The following is an 18,332-nucleotide window of genomic DNA, read 5'->3' on the forward strand; positions in this document are numbered from 1 at the left end:
TAAATTTAAAAATTGTTTGTTTTCCTGTATTCATTTTTATATTTATATGTATTTATATTTATATTTACTTATATTTCTTCTTACTTATTTTTATTTATATTTTTACTTATTTCTTTATAGACAAGGTCTTGTTCTGTTGCCTAGGCTGGAATGCAGTGATGCATTCACAGTTCACTGCAGCCTTGAGCAAACCTCCCACCTCAGCCTCCTAGGTAGCTGGGACCACAGGTGTGCACCACCACACCTGCTTAATATTTTATTATTTGTAGAGATGGAGGCTTGCTATGCTGCCCAGGCTGGTCTCAAACTCCTGGGCTCAAGCAATTCTCCTGCTTTGGCATCCCAAAATGCTGGGATTACAGACATGAGCCACAGTGCCCAACCTATTTATTTATTTATTTATTTAATAAAGACAAGGTCTCACTATGTTGCCCAGGCTGGTCTTCAACTCCTGGCCTCAAATGATTCTCCAAACTTGGCCTCTCAAAATGTTGGGATTACAGGTATGAGCCACCATGCCTGGCCTAAAAATAGTATTATATTTTCGTATTATATAATTTTAAATTAGGTAATAGGAATATTCTGTACAGGAAATATACCCTTAATTACATAGGCATAAACATTTGTTACACTGAGAAGAATCTAATAGAGCTAAAAATGAAAATTAATTTGGAAAGGTCATTAGATACTCATACATTCTTACACTTAACACATTCTTTCATATATTCATATATTCTTTTAACAGTATCAATGGTTTAGAGTTATGCATACAAAACCATGACCTATATGTAATACAACAAATAACAGGCTAATAACTAATAACTAACACAACTAATAATTACAATTCAAGGAATATTATATACAAATCTTTAACTTCTCATCATCAGATTTTGTTTTTTTCCTTTCTGTTTTGGCAGATAATATGAACACAACATTCAATGCACAGACACTATGGAGTCCTTACTAAGCATAAAGTACCGTGAAAGGCCCGGGCTAGGACAGAACTGAGACAGGGCCAGGGATATGACAGAACTGGGGCAGGGTCATGGCCAGAGAAAAACCAGGGGCAGGGTCACAGACAGGGACACAACAGGACCAAGACCAGGGCCAGAAACAGGGCAGAACCAGGGCGAGGGCAGGGGCATGGCAGGGCAAGGGCCATGGCAGGATCAGGGCCAGGAGAAGGCCAGGGCAGGGCTTGGGTAGCACAGGGCCAAGGCAGGGCAGGGTCAGTGTAGAGGAAGGAACGGGCCAGGGTATGGAAGGGCAGGGACAGGGAGGTCCAAGGCCAGAGAATGACTATGGAAAAAACATGGCCAGGGAGGATCCAGGGCAAGGGCAAGTCCACGGCAGAACCAGAGCCAGGGCAGGCCAAAAGCAGGGCCAGGGCAGGGCAAGGCCAGGGTAGGGCAGGGCCAGTGTAGGGTGAGGGTAGGGACAGGGCAAGTTCAGGGCCAGGACAGGACTAAGATAGCACAGGGCCAAGGCAGGGCCAGGAAAGGGCCTGGGGATTGTCAGGTCCAGGGCCAGGGTTAAGGCTGGGCCAGGGACAGGGCCAGAGCAAGGGCAGGGCCACGGAGAAGGCAGAACCAGAGAGGATCTAGAGCAAGGTCAGGGCCAAGGCAGAACCAGGACCAGGACAAGGCAAAGCCAAGGCCAGGGCAGGGCAAGGCCAGGGCAGGGCAAGACCAGGGAAGGGCAAGGCCAGGGTAGAAAAGACCAGGGTAAGGCCAGGCCAGGGTAGGAGAAGGCCATGGTAGGGCCAAGGCCCAGGCAGGGCAGGGCTAGGGTAGCACAAGGCATGGCCAAAAACAGGGCAGGGTCATAGCAGTGGCAGGACTAGCAACAGGGCCAGGACAAGCGCTGGACCAGGGCATGGTGGGGACAATACAGGGCCAGGACAGAGGATGGCAAGGCAGGTCCAGGGCCATTTCATGGACTCGGTAGGCCTGGGGTCAGGCCAGGGCAGGGGAAGGGCAAGGCCAGGGAGAAGGCAGGGCTGGGGCCAAGGCAGTGCCAGGGTAGGGTAGGAACAGTGAAGGGCCAATGCAGGGTAAGGGCAAGGCCAGGGCATGGAAGAGCAGGGAACGACCAAGGGCCAGGAGAGGGCCAGGGCAAAGTCAGGGCCAGAAAAAGTGTACGGCTGGGGCCAGGGATATGGTAAGACCAGGGCTGGGCCCAGGCTGGGACACGCAGGGCAGAGCAGGGAATGACCAAGGAAGGCCCAGGAGAGGGCCAGGGCAAGGTCAGGGCCAGAAAAAGGGTACGGCTGGGGTCAGGAATATGGTAAGACCAGGGCTGGGCCCAGGCTGGGACACGCAGGGCAGAGCATGGCCTGTGCAATGCAGGGCCAGAGCCAGGCCATAGAGAGAGTAGGGCAAATGCCAAGGCAAGGCTAGGGTAGTGCCAGGGCTTAGGCAAGGTCAGGGAATGTCCAGGGCTGAGTCAAGGCTACAACCAATACAGGGCAAAGGCTGGGGCAGATCTAGGGCACAAGCAGGGCAGGCTAGGGCACGGCAATGGCAAGACCAGGCCATGGCAGGGCCAGCCCAGGATAGAACAGGGCACAGGCAGGGCAGGGCCAGGGCCACGGCTGGGGCAGGCAAGGACCAGGACCAGGGTGCAGGCCAGGGCAAATGTATGGCCAGGGCAGAAGTAGGGCCAGAGCCAGGGTCTGGGCAGGGCCAAGGCAGGTCCATTGCAGGGCCAGGGTTCAGACCAGGGCCAGAGCAGGGCTCGGACAGGGCCAGGGCCAGGACCAGGAAAGGGCAATGTCAGGACAAGGGCCATGGCAAGATCAGCAATGGGGCTAGGGCCAGGACAGGGACAGAGACAGGGTCAGGGCTAGGGCCACAATAGCATGCCAGGGTAGAGCCAGGCCAAATTAGGGCCAGGACAGGGTCAGGATCAGGGCTTGGCCAGGGTATGGCCTTAAGTAGCGAAGGGCCAGGGCCAGGGTCCATGCCAGTGCCAGCACCTGTCCAGGGCACAGGCAGGGCCATGGCCAGGTCTAGGATAAGGCTGGGGCAGGGCCAAGGACTGGGTCAGGGTCAGAAGACCAGGACAGAGCCAGGGGAGGGACAGGGCCATGGCAGGATCAGGGTCAGGAACAGGGGTCAATGCTGGGCCAAGGACACAGATAGGACCAGGTCTGTGCTAGGGCCAGTGTGAGGGCCAAGGCGGGGTCAGGGCAGGGCCAAAGGGAGGGCAGAGCCAGGATAGGGTGGAGCAGGTCCGGGGGTAGCACAGGGTTAAGTCAGGGCATGACCAACCAGGGCAGGTCTATGGCTGGGGCCGGGGCAGGGCCAAGGCAGTGGCAGCTCCAGGGCAGGGCCAGGGTTAGGGCCACGGACATGTCCAAGGCCAGTGCCAGGGCAAGGGCAAGGGCAGGGGCAGGGCCAGGGTCATTTAAGAACCAGGGACAAGGCCAGGCCCAGAGCAGGGCCAGGACAGGTACCTGGCAGGGCTACAGTCTGGGACAGGGCCATGGCAGGGCCAGGGTCAGGGCCACAACCAGGTCTGTGCTATGGCCAGGTCCAACACAGTGCCCAGGTGAGGCTAGGGTGAAGGCCAAGATAGGGCCAGGGCAGGGTCAAAGCCAGGCTAGGGCCAAGGCAGGGCCGTGGCAGGCAAGGCATGGCCAGGAAAACCTAGGGCCAAGACAGGGCAGGGCCAGGCCAGTGCCAAGACCTGGGCAGGGTCAGGGAACAGCCAGGGAAGCGCCAGGGCCAGGGCCATGGCCATGACCTGGGCAGGACCAGGTTCGGGGCAGGGGCAAAACAAGGGCAAGGACAGTGCAGGTTCTTGGCATAGCCAGGGACCAGGAGAGTGTCAGGGCAGGGCCAAGGCAGTGTCTGGGCCATGGTAAGACCAGCAACAGGGCTGGGGCTAGGCCAGTGACAGGACCAGCGTCAGGGCAAGGGCCAGGGCCCGGGGAGAACCAGGGCAAGGTCTCAAGCGGGGAACGGCCAGGGACAGGACAGGTCCAGGGCAGGGACAGGACAGGTCCAGGGCAGGGCCATGACAGGGCCATCGGCTGCGTTAGGGCAAGGGCAGGGCCAGAGCAAGGTAAGGGTCAGGGCCAAGGCCAGAGTAGGGACAGTGCAAGAAATAGGGCAGGACCAGAGGCAATGCCAAGGCCAGAGCTGGGCCAGGGCTGAGCCAGGGCTGAGTCAGGGTAGGGCAGGGCAGGGCATGGTATGGCCAGTGCAGGACAGGACAAGAGCTGGTCCACAGAGAGAGCAGCGCTGATGCCAAGAAAGAGCAAGGCTAGTGCCAAGGCTGAGGCAGTGTCAGAACACGTCCAGGGCAGGGCCGGGGCCAGGGCCAGAACCGAGCCAGGGCACAGCCAAGGCAGGGTAGGGCAGGGAAATGGCACAGCCAGGTCAGTACTGGGACAGGGCAGAGAAGGGCAAGGCGATGGTAGGGGCAGGGGAGGGACAGGCCAAGGCATGCCCTGAACCTGTGCTGGCCTGGCCTTGACTCTGGCCCTGGCTCTGGCCCTGCCCCTTGTCCTGACCCTGGTCCTGTCATGGCACTGGCCCTGCCAATGGTCATTGTCCTGCTCCTGTTCTGGCCTTGACCTGGCCTTGGACACGTCCTGGCCCTGCTTTGGCCCATCGCTGCCCTGGCCCCACCATGGGCCGGCGTGTTCTGCCCTCTCCTGGCACTGACCTTGCCCTGTCATGGCCCAGTGGTGCCATTGCCCTGCCTTACCCTGCACATGGCCAGTGCCAGGCAAGACCAGGGCAGGGATAAGGTAGCACAGGGCCAAGACAGGGTCAGAATGGGACCAGAGCAGGACAGGGCCGAGACAGTCCAGGTAACAGTAGGGCAGGTACAGGGCAAGGCAGGGCAGTACAGGGCCAGATCCACAGCAGGGGCAGGGGAAAGCCAGTCCCATTGCCAATGCACCGGCCCTCCCTACAAGGTTCCTACCACGTGGTCACTGCTGCAGCCCATCCATCACTGTAAACCTGACCCCCAACCCTGGCTGCAGCCACGTGCCCTCCTAGCACGGCCACTCTCCTACTGCTCCAGTGCACTGCGGTCTCTGTCGCTGCCACCCACCTGCAATGAGGCGAGCCATGGTGTTGCAGGCTATAGGTGTCTCCTCCTCCTCCTGGCATGGAGCAGCTGGGCGGGCAAAGCCAGAAAAGCCTAGAGGAAGATGTGAGGGGTGGAAGGGTTAGAGCCTCAACATGTCATGCCGGCCACTGGGTGGCAGGGGCCAGTTTCAGCAAAGGCACTCACACCTACCCTCTAAAGTCCAGCCTCTCCTTTTGGCCCAAGCTAGCTAGGAACCGGGGTCTGGGGTGGGTGTGGAGACACCACAGCACCCTGCTCCCCACTCCACAGGAATCATTGGCCCCACCAGGGCTGCACCATGGGCATTGCAGCACCTCAAGCGCCCTCAACCCAAAACTGCCACCCCCCATGCAGCCACGCAGTGCAGCCCCGGATAGCACACTTAGCCCACCTCACTGTTGCCAGCAATACAGTCTGGAATAGTGCCCCCAACCGGCTCCCCGCCGAGGGCATTTCCATCAAGATGGAAATGTAAAAAATTTCTTTGAACTGGATGACACAACCTATCAAGACCTCTGGGATACAGCAAAGACAGTGCTAAGATGAAAGTGTGTAGCCCTAAACACCTATGTCAAAAAGTCTGAAAGAGCACAAACAGACAATCTAAGTTTGACAGTAAGGCCATAGTTACCAAAACAGCCTGGTACTGGTTTAAAAATAGGCACATAGACCAATGGAACAGAAGAGAGAACCCAGAAATTAACCCAAATACTCACAGCCAACTGATCTTCGATAAAGTAAACAAAAACATAAAGTGGGGAAAGGACACCCTTTTCAACCATGATGTTGGGATAATTGGCGAGCCACATGAAGGGGAATAAAACTTAGCCCACCTCACCTTATAGAAAAATCTACTCAAGATGGATTAAGAACTTAAATCTAATTCCTGAACTATAAAAATTCTAGAAGATAACACTGGATAAACACTTCTGGACATTGACATAGGCAAGCATTTCATGACCAAGAACCCAAATGCAAATGCAATGAAAACAAAGATAAAAAGCTGGGACTTAATTAAACTAAAGAGCTTTTGCACGGCAAAGGGAAGAGTCAGCAGAGTAAATAGACAACCCACAGAGTGGGACCCCTGACCCTGACCCTGACCCCTGACCCCTAACCCTTAACCCTAACCCCTAACCCCAACCCTCACCCTCACCCTAACGCAACCCTAACCTCTAATCCCTAACCCCTAACCTCTCTTAACCCCTAACTCTAAACGTTGACTCCTAACCCCTAACTCTGACCCCAACCCCTATATCCAACCCCAAACACTAAACTTAACACCTAACTCCTAACCCTAACGACAGCCTTAACCCTAGGTTCGCTACTACGTTTGTATTGACTATGTCAACCTTGATTATTATGATCGCTGCCTTAGGACTGCACGGCAGCGAGGGGATTGCGAATCTTATATTAATATTTTTGTATTGAGGCAGTGCATAGCATTACAGGTGCTTCTTACATGAGCAATGGGGGTGTCATATTTTGGGTGTCACGTCTGCATTACGAATGCTGCATTTGTCTTCCGAGGCTGCGGTGTGGATCTCGCATTGCGGCCGCCTCACAATGGCTGGGGAGAACCTCGGTGGGCAGGATTCAGAGGGGCTTTTGGTTTCCCGTTTTCCACACTGAACCCTTCTATAACTGGTCTCTGACCTTGATTAGTCAGGGCTGCAAACAGGAAGGATTTTACTCACTGTCGATGCGGCCCCGAGTTGTCCCAAAGCGAGGCAGTGTCCACAAGGTCTGTGCTGAGGAGAACGCTGCTCTGCCTTCGCGGTGTCTCCCGGGTCTGTGCTGAGTAGAACGCAGCTCCGCCCTCGCGGTGCCGCCGGCCCGCCCGGGTCTGTGCTGAGCAGAACACTGGTCTGCCTTCGCTGTTCCTCCAAAGTCTGTGCAGAGGAGAACTCAGCTCTGCCCTCGCGATGCTCTGGGGGTCTGCGCTGAGGAGAACAGAGCTCCGACCTCAAAGGCACAGCGCCGGCGCAGGCGGGGGGCGGGGGCGGGGGGGCGGCGCGCGCACAGCGCCGGCGCAGGCGCGGTGTGGGGGGGGGAAGTGGGGGCGCACGGCGCCGGCGCAGGAGCAGAGGGGGCGCACAGCGTGCATCGCGGGGGCGGAGCTTAATTCTCCTCTGCACACGCTTTGGAGGTACAGCAAGGACCGACCAGCGTTCTCCTCAGCACAGACGCAGGCGGGCCGGCGGCACGGCGAGGGCGGAGCTGCCTTCTGCTCAGCACAGACCCGGGAGACACCGCGAAGGCAGAGCAGCGTTCTCCTCAGCACAGACCTTGGGGACACTGCCTCGCTTTGGGACAACTCGGGGCCGCATCGACAGTGAGTAAAATCCTTCCTGTTTGCAGCCCTGAATAATCAGGGTCAGAGACCAGTTAGAAGGGTCAAGGTGGAAAACGGGAAAGCAGAAGCCCTTCTGAATCCTGCCCACCGAGGTTCTCCCCAGCCATTGTGAGGCGGCCGCAATGCGAGATCCACACCGCAGCCTCGGAAGACAAATGCAGCATTCGTAATGCAGATGTGACACCCAAAATATGACACCCCCATTGCTCATGGAAGAAGCACCTGTAATGCTAATGCACTGCCTCAATACAAAAATACTAATATAAGATTCGCAATCCCCTCGCTGCCATGCAGTCCTAAGACAGCGATCATAATAATCAAGGTTGACATAGTCAATACAAAGGTAGTAGCGAACCTAGGGTTAAGATTCTTATTAGGGTTAGGGGTTAGGGGTTAAGTTTAGTGTTTGGGGTTGGAGATAGGGGTTGGGGTCAGAGTTAGGGGTTAGGAGTCAACGTTTAGAGTTAGGGGTTAAAAGAGGTTAGGAGTTAGGGGTTAGGGTTGCGTGAGGGTGAGGGTTGGGGTTAGGGGTTAAGGTTAAGGGTTAGGGGTTAGGGTTGGGGTTAGGTGTCAGGGGTCAGGGTCAGAGTCAGGGTCAGGGGTCCGGGTCAGAGTCAGGGTCAGGGGTCCCACTCTGTGGGTTGTCTATTTACTCTGCTGACTCTTCCCTTTGCCGTGCAAAAGCTCTTTAGTTTAATTAAGTCCCAGCTATTTATGTTTGTTTTTATTGCATTTGCATTTGGATTCTTGGTCATGAAATCCTTGCCTATGCCAATGTCTAGAAGGGCTTATCCAGTGTTATCTTCTAGAATTTTTATAGTTCAGGAATTAGATTTAAGTTCTTAATCCATCTTGAGTAGATTTTTCTATAAGGTGAGAGGTGAGGATCCAGTTTTATTCCCCTACATGTGGCTCGCCAATTATCCCAACATCACGTGTTGAAAAGGGTGTCCTTTCCTCACTTTATGTTTTTGTTTACTTTGTCGAAGATCAGTTGGCTGTGAGTATTTGGGTTAATTTCTGGGTTCTCTCTTCTGTTCCATTGGTCTATGTGCCTATTTCTAAACCAGTACCAGGCTGTTTTGGTAACTATGGCCTTATTGTCAAACTTACATTGTCTGTGCTCTTTCAGGCTTTTTGACATAGGTGTTTAGGGCTACACACTTTCCTCTTAGCACTGCCTTTGCTGTATCCCAGAGGTCTTGATAGGTTGTGTCATCCAGTTCGAAGAAATTTTTTACATTTCCATCTTGATGGAAGTGCCCTCGGCAGGGAGCTGGTTGGGGGCACTATCCCAGACTGTATTGCTGGCAACAGTGAGGTGGGCTAAATGTGCTATCCGGGGCTGCACTGCATGGCTGTGGTGGGGGGGGGTGGCGATTTTGGGTTGAGGGCGCTATGGGGTGCTGCAATGCCCATGGTGCGTGGAGGCAGGGCGGTTTGTGTGTCTTCGGTGTGCTTTTGCGGGGGTCTACACTGCTGGTGGCAGGGGGCAGGGTGGGTTGGGGGCCATATCAGGTTCTGCACTGATTGCTTTAGCTGGGATTTCCAGTACTATGTTTAACAACAGTGGTGACAGTGGGCATCCTTATCATGTTCCAGATCTTAGAGGAAAAGCTTTCCATTTTCCCCCATTCCATCTGATTCTAGCTGTGGGTGTCTTTCCTCTAGTTTTATTATGTTGCGGTGTGTTTCTTCTGTACCCGTTTTTTTGAGGATTTATAGCACGAAGGGATGTTGAATTTCATCAAATGCTTTTTCAGTTTCAGTTGACATGATCATACTGCTTTTGTTGTTTATTTGGTTGATGTGATGTATCACATTGTATGCTGAGTGACCCCTGCATTCCAGGGATACATCCCAGTTGATCATGATGAATTATCTTTTTAATGTATTACTGGATTTGAATCACTGGTATTTTGTTGAGGAATTTTGGATCAATATTCGAGATACTGGCCTGTAGTTTCCTTCTTTGATGCCTTTGTCTGATTTTGGTATCACAGTAATAATGGTCTCATAGAATAAGTTTGGAAGTATTCCCTACTGTTTTTCCAAATAGTTTGAGTAGGATTCGTACTAGGTCTTTAAATTGTTTGGTGTGAAGCCATCAGCAGTGAAGACATCAGTTCCTCGGCTTTTCTTTACCAGGAGACTTTTTCTGATGGCTTCAATCTCATTACTTATTACCAATCTGTTCTGGTCTTGGATGTTTTCATTGTTCAACGTAAGTAGGTTGTATGCATCTAGGAATTTGCCAATTTCTACTAGGCTTTCAAATTTATTGGCTTATAGTAGCCAGTTATGATCCTTTGAATTTCTGAAGTATCAGTTGTAATGTCTCCTTTTTTTATCTATTGATTTTATTTATTTGAGTCTTGTCTCTTTTTTTCTTAGTTAGCCTGGTTAAAAGTTTGTAATTTTGTTTAGCTTTCCAGAAAACCAACTTTTCGTTTAATCTTGTGTGTTTTTTATTTCAATTTTACTTCTGCTACGATCTTACTTATTTTGTTATTTTCGGTTTAGTTTGTTATTACTTTACTAGTTCTTTAAGATGTATTGTTTATTTGAAGTTTTTTTTGTTTGGATGGTAGGCTCTTATAACTATAAATCTCTGCCTTTGTACTGCTTTCTGTGTAACAATATTGGTATACTGTGTTTTCATTACCCTTTGTTTCATGAAATTTTTGAGTTTCTGTCTTAATATCTTCATTGACCCGCTAGTCATTTATTCAGGAGGGTAGTGTTTAACTTCCCTGTGATTGTATTCTTTCCAAAGTTACTCTTCTTATTGATACCTGTTTTCATTCCTTTGTAGACAAAGAAGATGGCCACGGAGACAGCAGCGTGGTAGGAGTGGTAGGAGCCGGCCATCCGCGAGTGCTGCTCTGTGCCAGGCTGCTGGATGCTAGAGCCTGTGGCCCACTGGCTTGCCTCACTGTGGTTGGTGGTGGCGGTGACAGAGACTGCAGCACGACCAGAGTGGTAGGACAGGGGCTATCCAGGGCTGCACCGTTCGCAGTGTGGGGTGGGTTGGGGGCGCTATCCAGGGTGTCATTGCCTGCATTAGGGGTACTGGTTGGTAGCACTGTACAGGGCTGCACTGCCCACGGCAGGGAGGGTGGGTTATGGGCGATTTCTGGGGCTGCAATGCCCATGGAGGAGGACAGGTTAGGGCACTATCGGGTATATGCTACTGGCAGCATTGGGGAATGGAGGTGGGGGGCACTATTGAGGGCAGGAGTAGCTGTGGAGGGGGGGCGAGTTCGTTGCTATCAGGGACTGCACTACTGGCGGCGGTCAGCAGAGTTGGCATCCAAGGAAGGAGTGGTTCTCCTCTCCCTGACTCCACACTCCAGAGGCCGACTTACTCTTGGTCATACTGGAGTGCGGCAGGCACTCAGCGATTGCGTGGGTATCCTGAGCATGCAGAGCCCCCACACCCACCGTGGTTCCTGGGCCTGTGCACTCTGAGTCTGTGCCTCAGAGGCTGCCAGGCACTCCTGAGGACACCACAGGGGACAGGGCCCTGTGCATGGAGGCGTCTGGAATAGGAATTAGCACCTGGGTGCGGAGGGCTGGCTGGGTCTGAATTTTTCTGCTTCTCCTGCTCCCCGAGGAGTGCAGCCCTGGTGGGACCAATGGTTCCTGTGGAGTGGGGAGCTGGGTGCTGTGGTGTCTCCAGCACCCAGCCCAGACCCCAGTTCCTGGCCAGCTTTGGCCAAAAGGAGAGGCTGGACTTTGGAGGGTGGGTGTGAGTGTGTTTTCTGAAACTGGCCCCTGCCACCCAGTGGCTGGCATGACAAGTTGAGGCTCTAACCCTTCCACCCTTCGCATCTTCTTCTAGGCTCCTCTGGCTTTGCCCGCCCAGCTGCTCCGTGCCAGGAGGAGCAGAAGGAGACACCGAGGGCTTGCGACAACACGGCTCACCTTGCTGCTGGTGAGTGGCAGCGACGGAGACTGCATTGCGCCGGAGTGGTAGGAGAGTGGCTGCGCTAGGAGGACACGTGGCTGCAGCCAGGGTTGAGGGTCAGGCTTACAGCAATGGACTGGCTGCAGCAGTGGCCAGGTGGTAGGAGCCTTGTGGGGAGGGCCGGTGCATTGGCAATGAGCCTGGCTTTGCCCTGCCCCTGCCGTGGATCTGGCCCTGTACTGCCCTGCCTTGCCCTGTACCTGCCCTACTGTTACCTGGACTGTTTCGGCCCTGTCCTGCTCTGGTCCCATCCTGACCCTGTCTTGGCCCTGTGCAAGCCTATCCCTGCCCTGGTCTTGCCCTGGCACCGGCCTTGCCAGTAGTCATGGTCCTGCTCCTGTTCTGGCCCTGACCTGGCCTTGGACATGTGCTGGCCCTGCTTTGGCCTGTCCCTGCCCTGGCCCCACCATGGGCCTGCCTGTTCTGCCCTCTCCTGGCACTGACCTTGCCCTGTCATTGCCCAGTGGTGCCATTGCCCTGCGTTACCCTGTGCTGCTTGTGCCTTGGCCCCGCTTGGTGCTGGCTGCTCCCTGGACCTGCCCTGACCCTGCCTTGGCTTTTGCCCTGCCCTCACTATGGCCTGGTCCTGGCCCTAGCTCTGGCCATGCCATATCTCTGGCCCTGCCCTTATCCAGGCCCTGCCCCTGCTGCTGCCCTGGACCTGGCCTGGAACCTGGTCCTGTGAAGGACCTGCCCTGACTCTGCCATGGCCCTGGCCCTGCTCTGCCTTGGTCCTGGCCCAGACCCAGACCCTTTCCTGCCTCTGCCCTGGCCCTTCCCTGGCCCTGAGCTGGCAGTGGTCTGCCCCTCATCTTGCCATCACCCTGCCCTTCTGTGCTCTGTGTGTGTCATCACCCTGCCCTGGCCCTACTCTGCCTTTAACCCTGCCCTGGCCTTACCTTGGCCCTCACCCTAGCCTTCACTAGGCCCTGCTCAGGACCTGGCCCTAGAACAGACCTGGCCCTGACCCTGGCCCTGGTCTTTGTCCTGCCATTGCCCTGGCCCTGAAGTGGACTTGGAGGTGTCCTGGCCCCAGCGTCACATGGCTCTGCCTTGGCCTGTCCCTGCCCTGCCCCTACCATCACATTGCCCTGCTCTGCCCTGTCCCAGTACTGACCTGGCCATGCCATTTGCCTGCTGTACCCTGCCTTGGCTGTGCCTTGGCTCAGTTCTGGCCCTGGCCCCGGCCCTGCCCTGGACATGCTCTGACACTGCCTCAGCCTTGGCCTTAGCCTGGCTCTTTCTTGGCATCAGCCCTGCTCTCTCTGTGGACCGGCTCTTGTCCTGTCCTGCACTGGCCATACCATGCCCTGCCGTGCCCTACCCTGACTCAGCCCTGGCCTAGCCCTGGCCTTGGCATTGCCCCTGGTCCTGCCATATTTCTTGCCCTGTCCCTACCCTGGCCTTGGCCCTGACCCTTTCCTTGCTCTGGCCATGCCTTTGCCCTAACCCAGCTGCTGGCCCTGTCATGGCCCTGCCCTGGACCTGTCCTGGCCCTGGCCCTTCCCTGCTTGAGACCTTGTCCTGGTTCTCCCCTGGCCCTGGCCCTACCCTGGCCTTGCACTGCTCTGGCCCTTACCCTGACTCTGGTCCTGTCACTGGCCTAGCCCCAGCCCTGTTGCTGGTCTTACCATGGCCCAGACCCTGCCTTGGTCCTGCCCTGACACTGTCCTGGTCCCTGGCTGTGCCAAGAACCTGCACTGTCCTTGCCCTTGTTTTGCCCCTGCCCTGAACCTGGTCCTGCCCAGGTCATGGCCATGGCTCTGTCCCTGGCCCTGCCTTGGCTGTTCCCTTGCCCTGCCCAGGTCTTGGCACTGGCCTGGCCCTGCACTGGCTTGGTCCTATGCTTTCCTCACTCTGCCTTGCCCGCCATGGCCCTGCCTTGGCCCTAGCCTGGCTTTGACCCTGCCCTGGCCCCATTTTGGCCTTCACTCTAGCCTCACCTGGGCACTGTGTTGGACCTGGCCATAGCACAGACCTGGTTGTGGCCCTGGCCCTGGCCCTGCTCTGGACCTGGCTTTGTCCCTGGTTCTTAGATGACCCTGTCCCTGCCCCTGCCCCTGCCCTTACCCTGGCACTGGCCTTGGACATGTCCGTGGTCCTAACCCTGGCCCTGCCCTGGAGCTGCCACTGTCTTGGCCCTGCCCTGGCTCTCGCCCTGCCCTGGCCGTGGCCCTGGCCTGGCCCCAGCCATAGACCTGCCCTGGTTGGTCGTGCCCTGCCTTAACCCTGTGCTACCCTGGGCCTGCTCCACCCTGCCCTGGCCCTGCCCTCCCTTTGGGCCTGCCCTGACCCTGCCTTGGCCCTCACACTGGCCATAGCACAGACCTGGTCCCATCTGTGGCCTTTGCCCGGCATTGACCCCTGCTCCTGACCCTGGTCCTGCCATGGCCCTGGCCCTGCCAATGATCCTGACAGCCCTGGCCCTGGCCCTGTCTTGGCCCTGGCCATGAACTGGCCCTGCCCTGACCCTATCCCTGAAGTGGATTTGCAGGTGTCTTGTCCCTGATTTAACCTGCCCCTACCATGGCTTGTCCCTCCCCTGGCTCTGTCCTGGTCTTGTGCTGACCATGACTCAGACCTTGGCCCTGCCCCAGCCTTGTCCTAGACCTGGCCATGGCCCTGCCTCTGCCCTGGACCAGCACTGGCACTGGCATGGACCCTGGCCCTGGCCCTTCACTACTGAAGGCCATACCCTGGCCCAGCCCTGGTCCTGACCATGTCCTGGCCCTAATTTGGCCTGGCTCTACCCTGCCATGCTATTCTGCCCCTAGCCCTGACTCTGTCCCTGTCCTGGCCCTAGCCCCATTGCTGGTCCTGCCATGGCCCTTGTCCTGACATCGCCCTTTCCTAGTCCTGGCCCTGGCCCTGCCCCGGTCCTTCTCTGGCCCTGGTCTGAACCCTGGCCCTGCAATGGACCTGCGTTGGCCCTGCCCAGACCCTGGCTCTGACCCTACCTCAGCCCTGGCCTGGACCCCGGTCCTGGTCTCTGTCCTGCCCCAGCTGTGGCCCTGGCCCTGCCTTGCCTGTGCCCTGTTCTATCCTGGGCTGGCCCTGCCATGGCCTGGTCTTGCCATTGCCCTGCCCTAGCCTGCCCTGCTTGTGCCCTAGATCTGCCCCGGCCTTTGCCCCTGTATTGGTCTAGCCTTGACTCAGCCCTGGACCTTCCCTGACCTTGCCTCAGCACTGGCAATACCCTAGACTTGCCTTGGCATTTGCCCTACTGTCTCTATGGCCTGGCTCTGGTCCTGCCCTGCTCTGCTCCTGTTCTGTCCTGGCACAGCCCTGGCCCTGGCCCTGCCATATCACTGGCTCTGGTCCTGCCATTATGCAGGCCTGACACTGCCCCTGCCTTGGCTTTGGCCTGGACCTTGGCCATACAGTGACCCTGCCATGACCCTTTCCTGGCCCTGCCAAGGACTCGCCCTGGCTCTGTCATGGCCCTGGCCGTTTCCTGGATTTGGATGTGTCCTGTCCCATATTTGCCCTGGCCCTTCCCTGGCTCTGCCATACCCCTTCTCTGGGGTAGGGCCAGGGTCAGGACCAGACCAGGGCAGGGTCAGGACCAGGGTATGGCCATGGTAAGGCCTGAAGATGGGAAGGGCCAGGGCAGCGGCAGGACCAGGGAAGGGTCAGGGCCAGGGATATGGTAGGACTAGGGGCAGAGCCGGCACTAGGGCTGAGCCAGGGCAGAGCAGGAGAGATTACATTAGGCAATTATGTAAAATTTTTTTATTTTAGATTTTTAAGATATCTATAGTAGCAGTAATAATGTCTATACTATGTTGCTTGTAATAGTAATAATATTTGCAGTAAATAATCACTAAATTTTAACTAACACTATCTTTGCTTCCAGTAGTGTTCTATGAGTATAATTTTATCAATATGTAAATATGTGAGGCATTGATTCTCACAATAATTCTATATGCTAGGTACTTAAAGCATCCCAATTTTCCAAATGTAGGAAACAGGCATAAAGAAGTGAAATACTTGGCCAGGTTAGTCCTGTAATCCCAGCACTTTGGGAAGCCAAGGCAGGCAAATGGCTTGAGCTGAGGAGTTTGCAACCAGCCTGGGCAACATTGTGAAACCCCATCTCTAGTAAAAATGCCCAAAAAGAGCTGATTTAAGTGTCTTGTAGGATTCTGGTTCTAAAACACTGGTCAAACACACAGGGCATGGACAGGGCAGGGCCAGGGACAAGATCAGGCCAGGAAGGGGCCAGGGCCAAGGCAGGGCCAGAGCTGGACTTGGAGGTCTCCTGGCCTGATTTGCCCGGCCCCAATGTTGGCCCAGCCCTGCTCTGGCACTTCCTGTCATGCCGTGTCCCTGGCCTGAGCATTGGCCCTGGCCCTGTCCTGCTTCTGGCCCTGCCTTGGAGTTGACCAGGCACTGCCATGGCCCAGTCCTGCATTGCCCTGCCCTCTTCTGCCCTGGTGCTGCCATGGCCCTGTCTGGGCCCTAGCTCTGCCTCGACTCTGGACCTGCCCTGACCCTGCTCAGCCCTGGATCTACCCTGACTCTGCCTTGGTGTTGCCCTCCCATCTCTATGGCCTGGCTCTGGCCCTGCCTTGCACAGGCCATGCTCTGCCCTGCGTGTCCCAGCCTGGGCCCAGCCCTGGTCCTACCATATTCCTGGCCCCAGCCGTACACTTGTTCTGACCCTGACCTTACCCTGGCCCTCTCCTGGCCCTTCCTTGGTCGTGCCCTGACCTTCCATGCCCTGGCCTTGCCCTCACCCTGCATTGGCCCTGCACTGGTCCTGCCCTGCCCTGGCACTGCCTTGGCCCCTGCCCTGCCTTCTCCCTGGCCTTGCCCTTGCCCTGCCCTGACCTGACTCCAGGCCTACCAAGTCCATGAAATAGCCCTGGACCTGCCTTGCCATCCTCTGTCCTGGCCCTGTATTGTCCCCACCATGCTCTGGTCCAGCACTTGCCCTGGCCCTGTTGAGAGTCTTAACCACTGCTATGGCCCTGCCCTGTTTTTGGCCATGCCCTGTGCTACCCTAGCCCTGCCCTGCCTTGGCCTTGGCCCTACCATGGCCTTCTCCTACCCTGGCCTTTTCTACCCTGGCCTTGCTTGCCCTGCCCTGGCTTTGGCCTTGCCTTATCCTGGTCCTGGTTCTGCCCTGGCCCTGCCCTTGCTCTGGATCCTCTCTGATTCTGCCTTCTCCCTGGCCCTGCCCTTGCTTTGGCCCTGTCCCTGGCCCAGCCTTGACCCTGGCCCTGGCCCTGTCAATCCCCAGGCCCCGGACTGGCCATGCTTGGCCCTGGCCCCTCCTTTGGCACTGCCCTGGCCCTGCCTTGGCCCTGTGCTATCTTAGTCCTGCCCTGGCCCTGAACTCACCCTGGCCCTACCCTCACCCTACACTGGCCCTGCCCTACCCTGGCCTTGCCCTGCCCTGGCCCTGCCTTTGGCCTGCCCTGGCTCTGGTTCTGCCCTGGCCTTGCCCTTGCCCTGGACCCTCCTTGGCCATGTTTACTCCGTGGTCCTTCTCTGGCCTTGCCCTTGCCCTGTCCCCTTTCTGGTCCTGCCATGTTTCTGGACCTGCCCTGTCCATGCCGTGGACCTGGCTCTGGCCCTGGACCTCCTGTCCCTGCCCTGCCATACCATGGCCGGTTCCTTGCTCTACACTGACCCTGCCCTGCCTTGGCCCTGTGCTACCCTAGCCCTGCCCTGGCCTTTTCCTGGCCCTGATCTGCCATGGCCCTTGCCCTGCCATGGCCCCGCCCTGGCCCTGGTTCTGCCCTGCTTCTGGCCCTGGCCTTGGTCCTGTCATGTCCCTGGCTGTGACCCTGCCCCTGGTTTTTCTCTGGCCATGACCCTACCCCAGTTCTGTCATATCCCTGACCCTGTCTCAGTTCTGTCCTAGCCCTGGCCTTTCACAGTACTTTATGCTTAGTAAGGGCTCCATAGTGTCTGTGAGTTGAATGTTGTGTTCATACTATCTGCCAAAACAGAAAGAAAAAAAACAATCTGATGATGAGAAGTTAAAGCTTTGTATATAATATTCCTTGAATTGTAATTATTAGTTGTATTACTTATCAGTTATTAGCCTGTCATTAGTTGTATTACATATAGGTCCTGGTTTTGTACACATAATTCCAAACCATTGATACTGTTAAAAGAATATATGAATATATGAAAGAATGTGTAAACATAAGAATGTATGAGTATTTAACGACCTTTCCAAATTAATTTTTCTTTTTAGCTCTATTAGATTTTTCTCAGTGTAACAAATGTTTATGCCTATGTAATTAAGGCCATATTTCCTGTACAGAATATTCATATTACTTAATTGAAAATTATATAACACAAAAATATAATACTATTTTTAGGCCAGGCATGGTGGCTCATACCTGTAATCCCAACATTTTGAGAGGCTACGTTTGGAGAATCATTTGAGGCCAGGAGTTGAAGACCAGCCTGGGCAACATAGTGAGACCTTGTCTTTATTAAATAAACAAATAAATAAATAGGTTGGGCACTGTGGCTCATGTCTGTAATCCCAGCATTTTGGGATGCCAAAGCAGGAGAATTGCTTGAGCCCAGGAGTTTGAGACCAGCCTGGGCAGCATAGCAAGCCTCCATCTCTACAAATAATAAAATATTAACCAGGTGTGGTGGTGTGCACCTGGGGTCCCAGCTACCTGGAAGGCTGAGGTGGCAGGTTTGCTTGAGGCTGCAGTGAACTCTGAATGCACCACTGCATTCCAGCCTAGGCCACAGAACAGGACCTTGTGTATAAATAAAGAAATAAGTAAAAATATAAATAAAAATAATTAAAATGAAATATAAGTAAATATAAATATAAATACATATAAATATAAAAATGAAAACATGAAAACAAACAATTTTTAAATTTAACATCACTGAGGGCATCCTATCCATTTCATTTCATGATTCCATTACATCATT

General features: G+C 55.0%; 1 pseudogene; it reads left to right on the forward strand.

The window, feature by feature from the left end:
• The first annotated feature begins 15,934 nt into the window (after window positions 1–15,934).
• Window positions 15,935–17,422, forward strand: LOC129483190 (tetra-peptide repeat homeobox protein 1-like; annotated as a pseudogene).
• The last annotated feature ends 910 nt before the right edge of the window (window positions 17,423–18,332 follow it).

Source organism: Symphalangus syndactylus, chromosome 5, assembly GCF_028878055.3.
Source record: "Symphalangus syndactylus isolate Jambi chromosome 5, NHGRI_mSymSyn1-v2.1_pri, whole genome shotgun sequence".
Lineage (NCBI taxonomy): Eukaryota > Metazoa > Chordata > Mammalia > Primates > Hylobatidae > Symphalangus > Symphalangus syndactylus.